The following is a 12,888-nucleotide window of genomic DNA, read 5'->3' on the forward strand; positions in this document are numbered from 1 at the left end:
GATTTAAAAAAGGCGGGGGGAAGAAAATCAAAACATCAAACCACAAAAGCTGGCAAAAGTATGCATACAGAATGCTTGGATCTAGTCAGGTTAGCATTTTCCAGTGACCTTTTTTTTCCTGGTGATGCATTTCTAGACAGAATAACTGCTAAAATCTCAGTCTCAGCTCTGTCTAGCACCTAATAATTTCTCAACATTTGCTTTGGTGGCATGATTCCACCAAAGTCTTATAGGAGAAATGGGAATATCCAAACACCAAGGTGCTAACGTGAAGGAGGAAAATCTAAACACAATTTTAACATCTCTTCCTGTTCAGAGGCCTGTACACCTTTCTTCCATTTCAACGCAGTTCTAAAAGGCAAAGAAAGGGTTAATGAAATTGGCAGGTACAGCAGTGTATGTAATAGGCTGGGCCTTGCACCATTATGTGCCAATAGAGCATGTTGTACATCCACTAACAAGACTGCCATTCATTTTTTCGATAAATCCCGCACAGGGGTATTAGGGTCTGTGAACTGACAATTGATTTACTGCCTGGAAAATTATTCTTTATTGATTTATATTACATGGAGGCAACCACAAACCTATAGTGGCCTTAATCAGAGAGAAAATGCTTAAAGTTAGTGTCATTCTTACTTAGTCAGGCAATTACAAGTAGGAGAATTGGTTTAGTACCTCTAGGTGACATCTACATATTATTCAATTATGAATCTCAGTAATCCATGAATTACAATACATAAAAGTATGTGAGATCTGGTTAATTAATTTTTTGTAATATGAACAGTGCCCTTTGTGCAAGAAGGTGTTTTAAATGTCAACCTAGCATTTTATTTGAAATCTGGCAGCAGAAACTAAGTTTAGTTTTAATGAAGATTCTTAGGATCTTTACTCTGCCTGATATTTTTCTGATATGCTGTATGAATTGCACAGAACCAAGAATCTAAGGCTCTACAACACCTGCATATCACACACTTACAGGATTCGTATTTACATGTTGTAAAAAACAGTAGATATTCCATTCTTTTGGCTTCTGAGCTCAAAATGGGTGGTGTGTGACAGGACAGAGCAATCCATAGACACAGGGACTGTGCTCTGGGCTGGACACTCCTGCACCATCCTGACAACAGACTGAATTCAAACAGCAGAAGCCTTGAACTCTGGGAGGACCAAGCTGAATTTTGTGACCTTATCTTCAATTAACTCTCTAAGCTCTGTCAGCTATAACTATATATACATGGTACCTTCAAAGTCCTCAGCTCTGTGCGCTGGACAGCTGGAGTGTGCTGGGCACACACATATGCAGCGTGGCACCAAAAGGATTTGCAGAGTAACTGGAAACTAACAGCTGGATGGAAAAACCTCTTCATGGTGGGGTTAAGATCTCTAGGCTTTGCCTGTAAAGCTTTGGGAACACATCTGGGAAGACGTGGTCCCAAATTAGCTTTTTGGAAATGTAGACTCAATAGTTTTTCTCAGAAAAATGTGTGAAAAGAAATGTACCTCACCCTGATCTTTCTCTGTTGTTTTTGGAACACGGGTTATTCAGAGGTTATTTTCCTTCTTAAGGAAGAAAGTCACAACAGACTGCGTTGTATTATATAAGACTTCAGCTTGTTGAATTATTTTTCCTGTAAGAGTAGCATGGAGCTTCCTCTCCGTTAATGAATTTATCCTCTTCTGTAGTAGATTAAGGCTATTTTCCTGCTTTTGTGGTATGGCCCAGGGCTTTCTGTGGACCCAGACCCATAGGCATAACATCTTAATTGAATGTTGTTTAGAAAAAAAATACAGTGGTATAAGAAAGTGAACTGCCTGGCTCTGTGGTTCATCGTACCTGAGGCATTTTTTCCAGGCAGAGTGGAAGTGCAGGTCCTTCTGGGCCTGACTCCACTGCGTATTTAAGGCCCTTGCAGGTTTCTATGTTTTGTCCAAGACTGATGTAATAGGCAGCCTTGAAAATATGCCGGGGCCCAGGTATTTAATACTACTGGTCACTGTTAGTCCCTAACCAGGAAGCAGAAATGATGGCATTCCAGCCAGGTCTGTGCTGCATGAGGTTTTTCCAGGATCCAGACAGAAGGTGCACAAAGAACTGGAGAGCTCAGGTCTCCTGTGCAGCCCATGCTTGAGTGGCTTGTGCTGGAGCTTCAGGTGCCAGAAACTGGGCTGCTGCCCCCGTGCTGTGTTTGACAGTTCCAACTACTGGCTGATTCTCAACATCTCCATGTCCAGGCCTTCTTTTACAACACAATATGCCAACATATACAGCTTTCGGCTTTTTAAATTTTTTTAAAAATTATTATTATTATTCCATTACTTATTTCAGAAAGATACTGGATCTTTAAAACCAGAAATCTGGGGAGTAGTGATTGTTGTTGTAGACAAGCAGTTTGATGAAAATGCTACTGAAATGCCTTTTCTTCTATGTAAACTAGTAAATCAATTACAAAAGCAATTTCCTGACCCAGTGTGATTCTATTGTGTTTGACCAGGGCATTTGATAAGCACTAGTTCTTGCTGAGAGCAAAGAGGAAATTTTACTTCAAGTTTTACTTTCATGTGTTTGGACAAGAGAGGTACCAGAAGGACAGTTAGACGTGTGGTCTGATTGTGTGCAGGGATGGGTGGCACTCTGCCCCAGGCCCTTGGTTGACAACTTCTTAGTAGCTGACAGAAACAGAGCCACAGAAAGAGCTTTCCAAAGGTATTTGGGCATCTGACTTGAGGAATTTCTTTAAAAATGTTATTTGAAGTTTTTACCTGGTTTTGTCTGTTCATTAGATCCTTTTCCTTTTTTCTTTTTTTTTTTTTTTTCCTTGTGATTTTCTGGGAGCTCTTAAGTATTCTGTTAGAGTTCAGTGTAGGAAAAACTACTTCTAGCTGAAAAAGGATATACTGTAAGTCATGTTCCTCCCACCCCCACTATCATCTTTTTGCATGGAAGTGTTGAAAACAACAGGGACTGCTGAATAGCCATTTATAGTTGTATGCTATTGAAAGATATGCAGGTGATTTCCAAGTCAGGCAAGGACAGAAATAGCACATACATGCTCTGATTTATGGCAGGGGTATAATAGGAGTGCTGGAAGAAAGCTGTTTTTCTCTGGAGGTGTGCACTGAGAAGTCACTGCAGTATTGAATACTTATCTCTGCTGGACTTACAGGTGACAATTTAGGTACCCAGGATCCAGCTGTTTTTGATGGTACCAGAACCTGAAAGGTCAGCAGTGCTGCTGTGTCCTGCTCCCTTATCACACAGATATAAAAGCACTGGAACCCCTCCATCGTCTCTTAGCTGCCCTTGTCATTACCCGCCCGCCCTGCTCAGCCCAGGCTGGCGTCCCTGCCCTACTGCCGGTTCTTTAAGGAAAAATCAAACATGTGTATGTTTCGCTGTGAATATCGCCAGCGTCCCTATGCCATTTGTTCTGGTGGTGAGCTGCTGGGGGAGTGACAGGCTGTTACTCTTCTGTGTCTGTCCCTGTCTTGAGGCAGCTCTGGCTGAACAGGTCAAGGTGTTCTTCATTCTTAGAGAGCTAAAAAAAAAAAAAAATCAAAAACATGAGCAAATCCAATTACAGGAAGGATGGCATATTCTATAAATATAATTGACTTCTATTTTTAATGTGTTTTTCTTTATTGACTTGTAAAAAAGGAGAAGGATATGCTGAGAGTTCAAAGTTAGTAATTCCTGTGTGACCAGAGGGCCGTCCCTATGTCCAAATTTCAAGACATTTAGAAACCCCTAGTTGTTAACATTTAACCCTGGCCGGTGGCCTTTCCTTCCCTGGGGGAAGGAAGGGAAAAGGAGGGAAGACTTGTAGGTTGAAATGAAACAGATTTAATATAATAGTAAGAATAATAAAAGAAGAATAAAAATATGAATATAATAAAATATACAAAGCAATACCTAGCTGCTGGAATGTGTGCTCGCAGCAATGAATACTAGCAGATGGACACTGTGAGCCCAGCTAGTCCAGCAAAACGCAGAGATCACACAAGGTGAAGGGGCCACGAGAATCACATGATGGGAGCAGGAGCAGAACTTGTCATGGACAGTGGCAATCAAAGAAGAATGGACTGTTCCCAGGAACTTCCCTTTCATATATGGAGCATGTGGTATTCATGATATGGAATGCTTCACTGATCAGCCTGGATGTCAATGTATGTGCTGTCCTGTTGTTTCCTCCCAGCTGCTGTCTTGCACCTGCAGCTGAGCAGTTGACAAGTCCTTCATCTGCTCGGCAACCACCAAGGTAGCAGTGAGTTCTTATACTGTTTTCATGCCAAATCTCACATGCTGGAAAGCTACTGGAAGCTACATTAGCTCCATCCCAGGGTGCTATCACCATTCTCAAACTAAATCTAAACCAAAAGACCATGTTTGCTACTAAGGAAAGATTGTAACCACATGGAAAACTACCTCAATGTCAACTAACCCAGCACACCAGTAGATCATCTGGTTTGTTTGAAACCAAAAGAGGTTTAAAACCAGCCATTTGTCTCTCTGGACTAGAGCTCTGGGTGTGTTTGTTTGTGTGTTTGTGTGTTTTTTGTTTGTTTGTTTTTCTAAGGGTGATAATTGCATTTCTCTGGCTTTGGGGGAAGATTTTATGATTAAGTTGTTTAATATCATGTCACAAGATAAGGTGATAATGAGTCTGTATGAAAACCTTAGGTAGGAAAACAGTTTCTTCCCTCCATACTCTTCATTCAGACTTTACTGTAGGAGCTTTAGGCAAATAATTCTTAGGAAAATCCTCTTAGCCACTTCTTCCAATAAAGCTAATAATTAATTTACTGGACCGTGCATTCAATAAAGGAGTAAATATTAGAGATTTTTCTTGAAACTGAAAAGTAGGTGAGTAGTGGCTTTGTCTCCTGCTACCTGGGTTGGAATTGCATCCCCCAATAATGGAGGGAACTGTGCCTGCTCAGTATGGGAATTAAATGTTCACAGTGGTTGCTATTAAAATGTTAAGTGCCTGGTGATGCAGGTAGTTACTGCTATGCCCTATTATGTCAAGTTTGTGGGGGAGATCAGGATTTTGGACTGTAGTTGCTTTTCTGCTAGTGCTGTGCAATGGGACAGGGCGACACGTCATCCCCGCAGCACGTGAGAGTCTGTGCTGTGGATTCGGCTTACTGAAACTCATGTTTTTAAGGAGCTAATTCATACACTTAAACTATGCTAGGTTTCATCAGTATAGCACTCTATAGTAGCTAGATTTAGTATTTAAATTCAAAGCAAGCAAGTTATTGCTGTAGATGGCAGGTGGTTCGTTGTCTTTTGGTTTTTTTTATTTTCTTCAGCTCCAGGACTTTTTCTTATTGTCCTATTCTAGGTACAGTTTATAAATTTATAGAGTAATACGTGTTAGTTATCCTTTCATTTTCAATAAAAATATCATACTTTAACATCTTAGCTCTTCTGTGAATCTGATCACCACTAGTAATGATTGCTGAGGCTGCTGCACAGCCCCTGGAAGGAGCCCAGAACCTTCTCTGTCTACACTGCAGCTCCGCAGATAACGGGAATTCAGCGACCTTGAGTGTACTGGTTATAGATCTCAGTGCCCCGTAAATTAATACACAATGACACAATAACAAGACGTGGCCTTTTCCATGAGTCATCACTTCACTGCAACTCATTTCTTTTTCAGTAGCAGTACTGTTCAGGGCATTAATAGAAGATTAATTTATGATGATTAGTATTAAAATATTGCCAGATATTTTATTCTAGCAGTTGTATTACTATTCTGAAAAGCTTTTGGTAGAGCATTGTATGAATGTATGATTCAATCACGTGTAGATCATGGCATGATTAGTTTCTCAGAGTCAGTACTGCTTTGCTCAGTCATCTGGACTGCTTTAGAGATGCATTTCTATTAAAAATAATAATAAAAAAATCCTAATCATTCTACATAACAGCACTTTGATCTCATTAACACGGATCATGTTCTCTGGAATCTATAGTGTAGCAGCAAAAAGCTCTTTTTTATATCAATTAAAATATTTTTTCTTTTTGACCTGCCATATAATTAAGATCCTGTTTATTGAAGTCACTAGCATATTAGAACACTAATTACATTACAAACAGACTTTCTTATTTCTTAACTGTTTATGATTTAATTGACTTGTTTAAACTAATTTTCACGTCTCTGTACAATTAACTCATTAATTGAATTTATTTACACATGCAAATACTAATACATCATCCCCTTGTACTCGTAATGACTAAAACCAAAATCCTGGGTGTCCTAATGGAATGAGTTCTTTGGTGTGCACACGCAATCTGATAACATTACAAGCTGACTTAGGAGTACCACCAACTTTAAAATATGCCTTCATGCAATGGACTGCAATTTAAAGAGGGCAACATGCAGCATGGCTGTTGTGTATGAGTATTATCCCTATGTACAATGAAATATTAAACTTGAGCAAGGGAAAAATCTGTTAATTTTACAATTTTAGCAAGGAGATACCTGATTATATCTGAATGGTTTTCTTATTACTGTAGGACTGGATAGTATTAATGCATTGGAGAAAGAAGAATGTGAAAAATATCAGGAAAGAAAAATTAGCATAATGTGACATATAAAGGAGGCTTCTTATAAGTGTTGATCCAAAGCTCAGTATTGTCAATAGTTTCTTTCCACTGACTTCAGGAGATTTTAATATCTGATGGAGACTCCAGTCATTTATCTGTCTATCTTGAGCAAAAGGTCTTTGGTGTAATAAAAATTATTTAATTCCTAGTGAAGCAGATGGAAAGAGTACATAACGTCAGCATGTATTGTGCTGCAGAACATCAGAGGTGTGTGTGCTCTGGGGAAATGGCAGCTGGTTATAAACAGGAAAGGGAAAAGAGGACAAGAACTCTTGCTTTACAATAGCAGGTTTGGATCTTGCAGATCTTCCAACTTTTACTCAAGTTATTTACAATCAGAGCATTGCAGTGAGGAAGCTAACCCAACAGTTTTGCTCTCTGAGGTCTAGAATGAAATGAACCAGTGTTTTAGGAAAGAAAAAAATCAAGGCTAAATACTGAAATTAAAAAACCCCGATATTTCAGTAAAAATGTTGGCGCCATGGAGTTGGCCTATTGATAGATTTAGGAGTAACAGCGCTGTTCAATGTGCATATACATGGAAAAAATAAGATAAAGGTGAAAATATAGTGATGCTGATCTCTGTTTACATTTATTACCAAAGGGTGCTGACCAGTATTTGAGACAGATCTTGACAGCAGTTCGACCTGCATGTGGAAACGCCTGTTGAGTTTTCAATAGAATGTAGGCCTGTTTCTACTCACTTCCAAACTCTGTTCACTTAGGAGGCTGAACTTCACGGATGATGCAGCATGGAGTTCAGGGATGGACACAGCAAACTTGTGTACGGATGTGTAGGAGATAGCTGTTTTCCTGTAGGGATACCTGATGCACATGTATGTTCAGGTCACAGAAAGTGGAATATTACATAGATGCATTTGACAGTCTCTACCAAATGTAGGTGGAAAGGTAGTTCAGTGTGGTTGTGTATATTCTGAAGATTAATTCTAAATATCCTAGATGTACCTTGGCATAGGCAGCCCTGTAGCAGTGTCAGGCAAACCCATGTTGATATGGGAACTCGAATCCCTTCCAAAGAGCTTGCCTTGTTTTAATACTGTCACTGTAAATACAGAGTTCTCATTTTCTGTTTGAGTACTCAGTCTAACTGTGTATAATACTAAGACCTGGGTTCCAGTAATATCTTGTGGCAATGGGGTTTACAAGCCTATTATTTGTTGCATGGATGAGATTAGAGATAATTAACCATCAACAGAACTCTATATCTTTCTCATTTAAGGGGGGAATAAACCTCAACTCAGCCCTGAGTGTGTGCTTCCACCCCCAGATACCAGACCTATCAATACTGCAGGGGAGCCTTTTCTAGCTTCGTAATTCAACTTACAGAGAGAAAAGTGCAAAATAAGAACAAATGTTTTAATTAAAAGGAACAGTTTTCTTAGGTAAGACAATTGCTATGTTTGCAAAATGAATTTAATATGCTACACAGTCTAGCAGAGTTTTTAATGAAGGCCAAGTCTGAAAACACTGCATGAAGCAGTTATGGTTGTATTTGCATATTTGCTCAGGATAATGGATAGAATTGTTTAATTAAATATTGTAAAATGCAATAGTCTAATATACTCTGTGCAAGAAAAGTGAAACCATGAGATTCAGTAATTTATCTGATTGAACCTTTTGTATATTTAAGCAGTAAGTCTTAATAGGCTATGCATTTCTGGGTAATTTTAACTCAGCTTGAGTATTAATGGGGAACTTCATGATACAGAAATCTGAAAAGGTTTTTACTAGATACAAACTTAAACCAAAACCCCTGTTCAACATGAGCTTAATCTTAGCTCTAAATACAAACTCAAATTGGGCTTCTCCCTATCTAGAATCAACATAAAATGTATCATATGGATCAGCATTGTATATTCACAAATGTTAGTGTGTACTATGTGTTATATGTCTATTAATATCCTAGTAATGAAAAAGTGCTAGCTAGAAAACAACAATTACAATCATGTATTTCAGATCTAACTATATGTCCAGAGAGGAAAAAGGATAATACGTGCTTTGGAACATCCTTTGCAATTGCTTAGAGTCCCTGAAATAACTCTAAAAATCACTTTAGGAAAAGTGATTGATTCATAGTTCTTTAGTGAATGCAGTATGTGAAGAGAAAGGAACTTATACAACTAGTCAGACACTGCCTGGCCAAAATTTCTTTTGCATAATAGGTAATTGATACAGCATTTGACCTATTCAACGCTGTTTCAAACTTATGAACTAAACAAGTATAGGTGATGAAATATCTGTAGCATACAAGGGGAACAAGTGGGAAACACTGATTCCAATCAGTTATTTTAGTGGGGACGAAAGAACTTATTCTAATAGAAAAGCAAAACCAGGCTGTTTGAAATCCTTTTCTCAGTTTTCTCTCTGGATGGCTTCATGTTAGACACCTTGCAATAAACATATTTACTTATAGATGTAATGTAAGCACAGTGTTAATACAAGCATTCTATACAATGTGGTGTAATAATATATAATAATATATGATGTGGATTTTTTTTTTGTTCCTGCTGATTTAGAATGGTTGTTCCTAGTGGTGTAGGATAGTGGAGACAGCTACATGGGCCAGGACACTGACTGAAGGCTTTATATATATGTATTTGTGTGTGTGTGACAGCAGCGGTTTGGAGTAAGGATGCTTGTTTCTGCAGAGTATGTATCTAATTTAGATGTTCAGGTTAGGAGATCAGACATTCTGCGATTCTTGCAGGATCAGTGTTTTTCTAGAGCACTTGAACATCATTCTTTGGTAGGCAGCTAGTCCCCCCACCTTTAACACATCAGTCGTGGCTTTAAGTTGGGTGCTGTAGATGCGCATCTCCCCTTTCCTACTTTATTTTTTTGGCAGCAAGGATTGCTTTAATCATTCATCATCTTTTTTTGCCCACCTAAAGAAGATACGTGCTGAGACAGCTGTTGTGCAGGTGGGTTCAGTGATGGATGTGCTTGTTTTCCTGTCACTTGTGAGAGTTCTGATCCTGCATTGTAGAGGTTAATGCAGGTTGCTAAATAATGGATCTCAGTCTTGGAGAGGCACATAAACTTCAGTCTGTGCAATTGTGCTTCGGTTCAAATTAAGTCATTGGCCTTAAAATGGCTGATTTAAATTGAAACAGGTGTTGAAATATTTCCAATTTAGAACCCAGCTAAGCACACAGGAATCAGCAGTAGGGATGGAGCCAATGTTTTACAGGGCAAAGACCACAACTCTTGAATTTTGTAAGGATAGGGATGCAGGATTCAGGCTGTTTTAATTCCTATATTGTCATCTTTTTGTCGAAGATTTTGGATACATTCAGCACAGCTTTTGTAACTAGCAGTTTCTGATACTGTTAAGTAACATGACACAATAAATTGTTAAGATACAGTAGTCCCATTTCTATATGTTTAAGCAGGTCTCATCTTCACTAGTCCTTATGTTCCTAAAACTTAATCACCTTTGTTTTTCATGAGGTATTCTAGACTGTACAAAAAGGAGTGTCTCCTCTGAAGAGAGCTTTCTGGTGGCTGTGTGGTACCACTGCACTACTTGTTGGTGTCTTTCCACCTGGAATTTAGTGGATGGTTTTGACTTGTGAAGCCCTAGAATTTTCAAATTGGTCTAAAGCAAATGCATGAAAATTAAGAAGAACTTGACATGTAATTCTATACTGCTGAAAATTGTAGGTTAGGGAGGATTCTTATTGTTTGCTTACATGACCACAGTTGTGTGGTTTCAAAGAACTCTGGAGCTGGAACATGTCCTAGGTTTGAAGGAAAAGCCCTTAATTAAGGCTTTGGCAGAAAAATTGAAATGAAAGGAGAAAAATGCAGTGACAGTATCCTGCTCACGTCACTGATTGAATGATTCGCACAAGAATAGAAAGCAAAGTTATAGTCAGTATTGGTTTTTAATTTTCTGTACCCTTATGTTTGTTAATATACCTTAAAGTCATTCTGCTGTAGTCAACTGGGTAAGATGGATGAAAATCAAGGCCAAAGACTGTATCTTGCAAATCCAGTGATTTGACTCGGAAAGTTAATACAAAGTAGTTGAGTGACAGGTGCGTGCCTTGTTGGGAAGGCGATTACTGAAAGCTCAAGGTCAACAACATAGGTTATACCTTCTAGAACATTTTTTGTAGTTAATACTTGGATGTTTTTGCAAAAGCAATTGCTTAGATAACATAACTGGGAGTTTATCATACTACATCGGATTTCTTTTGAGATTGAAGCTACTGTTCAGTTACAAAATGGGAGTTCTTTCTGGATTAACTGCTTTTTGGAGCTCTGCTATTTAAGATTTATGGACTGTTTAAGAACAGGTATACGATTGTATATGTGAAAGAAGAAATGAGTGACACAAATATTTGTTGCTGAGGAGATAAAGTACCCAATCTGATGCATCTATCAGGCTACAAACATAAATTTTATTTGAAACAGAATATTTTTTTTTATTAGTAACTCTGTATTGTGACCATTTTTCTAATGCAGATTTAGTTGGAAGAAGGAATAGAATGCATGCAAACCGTGAGTGATTTGACAGCTCCCAGGCATTATAAAGATTGTATTATTAAATTCCTTTTCCAAAAAAAAAGTTACTTCACGTTCCAATGGTTTCTCAATAGTCCGTGGAGAGAGAGACTCACGTAACTCTCTGCTAGGGCATCTCTGATTAGGACATAGAAATGTTACATTTTTATATCATCACTGAGACACCCCTAAACATGTATGATTATTCTTTATATTATGACTTTGGAGTGCAATCGGTTGTGATGCTGTTTGATTTATAAACATTGCAGCCTGCAAGCGAATGGACATACAAAAATACAAAAAAGGATCTAAGATGACTGGAGCATTCTAAGCTGAAGGATACTTTTTCAGTATCTTCCCCATCTTTTCAATATAGAAATTACATCTTTCAGTATCTGGAACAAAGGAAAGACCGGTATAGCCTTAGGTGACTATGAATCATTTTGTTGCGTTTGTGACACTGTAAAATAAATGTCTAGTGAGGAAGACTGTTTTTTTCTTTCCAGTGACCTACAGTAATAAATGAAGAATTGGAGAGGTTATCAAGCAGTTCCTGTTAGGAGTACTGCAGAGAAAAGAAATGCATCTAAGGGAGGATCTCCAGAATACAATCTGCTCGGACTCTGAGGAGCTGGAATTAAATTCGAAGCTACGGGGTAAGACTTGAGAAAGGACCCGAATGGTTGCCAGTGGCTTCTTAATAACTACAGAGGGGACTGTCAGAGCTCTGGAGCCCTCGCTGCCAGGACACCTCAGGGAGTTGGGGAGAAAAAGGACAGAAAGAGCAGCACCGCAAATCTTGCAAAGCCCAGCAACTACTGTTAGCGATTATTAGGGGAAAGGAAGGTGCCAGAGAAAATCTGTATCTGTTTTTGGCCCATGTGAACAAAGCAGTATATAAAATGTATAGTGTTTCAGGGGAACACTGATATAAATTGTTTTCTCTCAGTACAACAGTGCCTTATCTGCTTTCATAGTCACCCCACAATGCAGTTACTTCTTCTGCATTCCCCAGTCTCTGGACTTACCCTGTAAAACTCTCTTTTCTTTTGGTACAGTGACTAGCGCACTGGACAGTATTTATGTAAATACTGTATGTATACATGCAGTATTTTCCATTTTCATATGTATCAGTCATCCTTAGATGATCACTTCCTGAGTGATGAAATCGGATGACAGATTCAGAAATTATAGTAGTATTCATTGTGCAGTTACAGCACATATGCTGATTTGGTGTGTTTAATATAGCAAACATCACTGACCACATCCTTTCACTTCACTGAATTATGAAACTTAAGTACATGGTCTGATACTTAAGGGGTGGAAGGTGAAGTTTTGTTTGTGTGTTATGGTGACTACCATCATTCACCTGCTAGTGCAGCATGTTGCAGAGAGCTAAAATCCAAAGTGTTGGAGAAAGGAATCAATGAGCACTGTCAGTACATACTTGAGCAGAATGGGAACTGTAAAACTGAAAGTACAAACTTGTGTTGCCATTATGACTTTCTTCCAAGTCTAGATAAATCAAAGAGCAATCACATACAAACATACCTTGGAAAACAAGCCTAGTGGACTCAATGTACTGACTATGCTACGCAGCCAGGAGTACTTCTCTAATATTGGTGAAATTTTTTGATCAAAAGTTACAAAACTATTCTCTTGACCTTAGGGTGACATTTGCCTTATAGAGAGGGGCTGGATGAAAAAAGTAGAGATGGAAATGCAAAGACTACTAGGAAACTTTCACT

The 12,888-nt window shown here is 38.6% G+C and overlaps 1 long non-coding RNA gene across 1 annotated transcript in view; it reads left to right on the plus strand.

Annotated features, from left to right (window-relative positions):
* Positions 1 to 11,669: 11,669 nt before the first annotated feature.
* LOC139829096 (uncharacterized) overlaps positions 11,670 to 12,888 on the plus strand; it is a 154,152-nt gene continuing 152,933 nt past the window's right edge. Inside the window, exon 1 of the long non-coding RNA XR_011741342.1 lies at positions 11,670 to 11,796. This is a non-coding gene — a long non-coding RNA (uncharacterized lncRNA). The remainder of the gene's footprint in view (positions 11,797 to 12,888) is intronic.

Source organism: Patagioenas fasciata, chromosome 14, assembly GCF_037038585.1.
Source record: "Patagioenas fasciata isolate bPatFas1 chromosome 14, bPatFas1.hap1, whole genome shotgun sequence".
In the NCBI taxonomy this organism is placed as follows: Eukaryota; Metazoa; Chordata; class Aves; order Columbiformes; family Columbidae; genus Patagioenas; species Patagioenas fasciata.